Below are 6,000 nucleotides of genomic sequence, written 5' to 3' on the forward strand. Positions count from 1 at the left end.
TTCTTTAAAAAAAAAAAGAATGAAAATATTTTATGTAGTGAATATTTTATGTGGTGTTTTTGCTATTGTGTTTGAATTTATTGCTCTCTCTCTCTCCCCCCTCCACTCCCTTTCTCTGTCTCTCTACTTTAAATGAGTGCCATTACTATGAATCTGTGGCCATCTTGCTTGATTTTTCGTTGTGATGTGATCAGGTCATTCAAAATTCTGAAAGCTGTCCTGGCAACATTCATGTGCACAGTATCTAGGGTCAGTTTAGTCTTTTACACCTTCAAAGTCACTTATTTTAAACCTAGTTGACTTTTATGATTACAAAGTTATCATTCACAGAAATTTTCCAAACTGTAGCCACAGATACACTTTCTCTTAAAATTATTAAAGTAGATGGAATGATCTCTGGTTGTTTTACATTCATTGATTTTTATTTTTTATTTCACTTCAAATTTAATTATAATTACTGTTTTCACCAAATCCCCTCATATCTACTTTTTAATAGAATTTATGGGGTTGTAAATTAACCTGCAGTTTTAGAAATTTTGCAAAGCATACTTCTAGATATTAGGATGATTTCCTTAAGTTCATTTTCTTAAGTGATTTGATCATTCATTGATTCAATGTATTGAGAATTTTTTTATATTTCTTTTTTAAGTATAGTTGAATATCTTTTTACACCAAATACTCCTATTTTGACTTGTCACCCTGTTATTTCTCATATTGCATTACTAATTTTTTAAAGATTTTTGTTTATTTGACAGGTAGAGTTACAGACAGTAAGAGAGACAGAGAGAAAGATCTTCCTTCCATTGGTTCACTCCCCAAATGGCCGCCACGGCCAGAGCTACACCATCGTGCTGACCACTGCATTACTAAATTTTGCTCACTAAATCTCTATATTAGTTAAAACATTTCATAGCATGAGCATCTACATTATTGTTTGGTTTTGAAAGATATTTTTCTCATGTTGAAAAAGGTTATGTAGACACATTATTCATTCAATAATATTTTACAACAAATGAGAATTGTATTGAGGCTACAGGACCAAGGGTTCTGGCAGGGCATCCCTGTATAGGCAGAGCCATAAATGACCATATTGGGCTGGAAGTTTTTCTGTTTGTTTATTTTTAAATATTTATTTATTTATTTGACAGGCAGAGTGGACGGTGAGAGAGAGAGACAAAAGTCTTCCTTTGTCATTGGTTCACCCTCCAATGGCAGCCTCTGTGGCCAGCACATTGTGCTGATCTGAAGCCAGGAGCCAGGTGCTTCTGGACTTGAGCCATTCTCCACTGCCTTCCCAGGTGACAGCAGAGAGCTGGCCTGGAAGAGGGGCAACTGGGACAGAATCCGGCACCCCAACTGGGACTAGAACCCAGTGTGCCAGTGCCGCAGGTGGATGATTAGCCTATTGAGCCACAGCACCAGCTCTTAAACATTTATTTAGTTTTTTAGATATTTTTATTTTGATAGCCAGAGTCATAGATAGGAAGAGGGAAATATAGAGGAAGAGAGAAATGGCCACAGTGACTGGGATTGGGTCTGGCTGAAGTCAGGAGACAAGAGCTTCTTATAGGTCTCCCACATAAGTGCAGAGGCTTTAGAATTTGGGACATTTCCATGGTTTTTCTAAGCACATTAGTGGAGAGGCAGATCTGAAATGGACTCCTGAAGCTCAGAACTATGCCCATGTGGGATGGTGGCATCACAGGAGGTAGAGATAATTGATATGGCTGCATTTTTCTTGTGACAGTTGGCATCACACAGATGTAGTTGAGTTTAACACTTGAGGCAGATCATGTCACATTTGTGTGTGTGTATATATATATATTATACAAAAAGAAAATGATTTGTTTATCCAGTCAATAATTAATGAACATCTCAGTTGATTCCATATCTTAGCTATTGTGAACTGAGCTGCAATGGAATGGGAGTACAGATAACTCTTTCATATTCCAATTTTTTTCTTTACTTGATTTGCAGAAATTCCTAGGAGTGCAATGGCTGGGTCATATGGTACATCTGTGTTCAGATTTTAGAGATATCTCCATGCTGTCTTATACAGTGGTTGGAGAAGTTTACATTCCTACCAACAGTGGATTAGTGTACCTTTTTCCCCACATCCTCATGAACATTTGTTGTTTGTTAATTTCTGTATGAGAATCATTCTAACTGTGGTGAAGTGAAACTCATTGTCATTTTGAATTGCATTTCCCTGATACCTGGTGATTTTTTTCAAGTGTCTTTTGGCCATATTAATTTCCATTCTTGACAAATGACTGTTCAAGTCCTTTGCCCAATTCTTAACTGGATTGTTTGTTTTGTCATTGTTGAGTTTCTTGATTTCTTTATAGATTCTGGATATTAACCCTTTATCAGCTGCATAGTTTCCAGCTATTTTCTTTCATTCTGTCAATTGCCTCTTTACTGTGCTAAGTGTTTTGTTTGCAATACAGAAGCATCTCAGCTTGAAGTAATCCTATTTGTCAATTTTAATTTTGATTGTCTGTGGTATTTGGGGTCTTTTCCAGTAAGTCTTTGCCCATGCCAATGTCTTGAAGAATTTCCTCAGTGTTTCCTAATAATTAGATTTTATCAGTTTATAGATTTAGATCTTTGATCCATTTTGAGTAGATTTTTGTGCAAGGCCTAGGTTGTGGACTTGTAGCGTACTGCTGAACATGGAGATCCAGTTTTCCCAGCACTATTTGTTGTTGAGACTGTCCTTGTTCTGAGGATTGATTTTAGCTCCTTTGCATGGATTGATTTCTGGAACTTCTATTCTGTTTCATTGGCCTCTACCTGTCTGTTTTAGTACAAGCACCAAACTGTTTTGGTTATAACTACACTGTAGTATGACCTGAAATCTAATATTGTGATTCCTTTGACTATTTTTGTTGTATAAGATTGATTTAGCTATTTGGGGTCTCTTGTGTTTCATATGAATAATAGCATCATTTTTCCTAGTTATGAGAAGAATGTCTTTGGTATTTTGATTTGGATTGCATGGAATATATAAATTGCTTTCAGTGGTATGGACATTTTGAAAATATTGATTGTTCTAATCCATGAAAATGGAAGATGTGTCCATTTTTATGTCTTTGTCTAATTATTTAATTTTTTTATAATTTTTGAAATAGAGATATTTGTCAACTTTGGTTAAATTTATAATAAAGTATTTATACTTTGAAGCTATTGTAAAAGATTTATCTTAAAATTACATTCTGAACATGGTACTATGTATACAAAGGTTATTGTTTTTTGCATGTTAATTGTATATCTGTTGTTACATTTCCTTTTTCATCTCTGATTTTATTGATTTGGCTCTTCTCCATCTTTTTTGATTAGCCACATCAATGCCGTGTGTCAGTTTTATTTTTTCAGAAAACCATCTTTTCGTTTTACTGATCTTTTATAATTTTTTGCTCATTTTTGCTTATGTCTTCTCTAAGTTGTATATTTCCTCCTAATTTGGCATTTAGTTGCTGTTTTTCTAGGTCCATGAAATACATAGATTGACATTTATTTCCAAATTTCTTGATGTAGGCAACAATTGCTATAAATTTCCCTATTAACACTGCTTTTCCTATATCCATAAATTTTCATATGATGTATTATCATCTTCATTCATTTTTTATTTTTTCTCTTTTGATTGTATCTATGACAAACCATTTATTTAGGAGATGTTGCTCTCTCTCCATGGGTTTTCATGTAATCTAGAAATTCTTTTTTTTTTTTTTTTTTAAACTTTTATTTAATGAATATAAATTTCCAAAGTACAGCTTATGGATTACAATGTCTTGCCCCCCATAACGTCCCTCCCACCCGCAACCCTCCCCTTTCCCACTCCCTTTCCCCTTCCATTCACATCAAGATTCATTTTCGATTCTCTTTATATACAGAAGATCAGTTTAGCATACATTAAGTAAAGATTTCAACAGTTTGCTCCCACACAGAAACATAAAGTGAAAAATACTATTTGAGTACTAGTTATAGCATTAAATCTCAATGTACAGCCCACTAAGGACAAAGATCCTACATGAGGAGTAAGTACACAGTGACTCCTGTTGTTGACTTAACAAATTGACACTCTTGTTTATGAGTTGTTAATTTCTAGCTTCATTATATTGTGGTCAGAGAAGATGCATTGTATGATTCTGATTTTTTGATTTTGCTTAATTTTTATTTTGGCCTAGTGTATGGTCTATCCTAGGGAAGATTCCATGCACTGAAATGAGAATGTATATTGTGCAACTGTAGAGTGAAAACCTCTGAAGATAACAGGTCTATTTGGTCCATAATTTGATCCATAATCTCTGTTAAGTGTATTGTTTCTTTATTGAATTTCCGTCCATTAATTTAAGTGGGATGTTGAAGTCCCCCATTACTATTGTATCAGCACATGCCTCCCTTTAGATACATTAACACTTCTTTTAAATAGGCAGGTGCCCTATAATTGGGCACATACACATTTCTTGAAGTCCAATTTTCCTGTTGAATTGATCTCATTGCATAACACATTTCTCTTTCTGTTTTAACAATTCCTGTGGTGAAGTTTATTTTGTCTGATATTAGGATGGTTACACCAGCTTGTTTTTGCTTTCTGTTAGTATGGGATAGCTTTCTCCATTCTTTAACTTTCAGTCTGGATGGATCTTTGTTGTGAGATGTGTTTCTTGTAGGCAGCAATTACATGGCTTTTGAATGTAAAAGATACATTAAGTTTGTATCATTTAGCTGTAAATTTGAGGCTGTTTAACATTCAAGGTTAATATTGATCAGAAATGACTTGGCTTTGCCAGTTTTCTATAAATATTCCTATTGTTGTTGGATTTCTATTGTAGTTTTACAGGGAGATTTTCTCCATTTACATTCTTTCATAATGTTGACTGTCTTTCTGTTTCTGTGTATAGCAGACATGTAAGCATTTTTTGTAAGGTTGGACAAGTGTCAAATTCTTTCAATTCCTGTTTGCTATGGAATGTCATTATTTCATTGTATTTCATAAATGAGAGCATTACATGATATAGTATTCTGGGTTGACAATTTTATTCTCTTATGACTTGAGCTATATCTTTCAATTCTCTCTTAACCTGTAGAGTTTCTGATGAGAAGTCAGCTGTGATTCTAATTGGAGATCCTCTGAAAGTAATCTGAAATTTCTCTGATACACATTTTAGAATTTATTTTTGTCTTTTACTGTGGAAAGTTTGACTATGATGTGTCTTGCTGAGGATCTTTTCTGGTCATTTCTATTATGAGTTCTATTTGCTTTCTTTTATTGAGTGTCTCTTTCTTTCTCCAAATTGGGGGAGTTTTCTGTAATTCTTTCACTAAATAGGCCTTCTGGCCCATTTTCTCTTTCCAGACTTTCAGGAAATCCTAAGCACCATACATTGTGCCATTTGATAGTATACCATAAATCTCCAACATTACCTCTAATTTTTCTAATTTCTTCAGTTTTTATCTGACTGTGAAATTTCCAGGAATTGTCTTTCAACTCAGATATTCTTTCTTCTGCCTCAGCAATTCTGTTTTTAATGCTTTCTACCATATTTTTAATTTGATCTATTGAATTCTATATTTCTTTTTTAAAAAGATTTATTTTATTTATTTGAAAAATAGAGTTACAGAGAGAGGTAGAGACAGAGAGGTCTTGCATCTGCTGCTTTACTCCTTAGATGGCTGCAATGGCTAGAGCTGTGCCAATCTGAAGCCAAGAGCCAAAAGCTTCTTCTAGTCTCTCACATAGGTCCAGGGGCCCAAGGACTTGGGCCATCCCCTACTGCTATCTCAGGTCATAGCATAGAGCTGGATCAGAAGAGGAGCAGCAGGCACTAGAACTGGCACCCATATAGGATGCCAGTGCTTCAGGCCAGGGCTTTAACCCACTACACCACTGCGCAGGCCCCTGAATTCTTTATTTCTAATATTTCATTTTGATTTCTCTTTAAATATCAATTTCATGGGAAAATTTCAGTCATGTCATGTATGAATTTCTTTAAA

This window comes from Oryctolagus cuniculus, chromosome Y, assembly GCF_051225735.1.
Source record: "Oryctolagus cuniculus isolate XC-2025 breed Fujian yellow rabbit chromosome Y, ASM5122573v1, whole genome shotgun sequence".
Lineage (NCBI taxonomy): Eukaryota > Metazoa > Chordata > Mammalia > Lagomorpha > Leporidae > Oryctolagus > Oryctolagus cuniculus.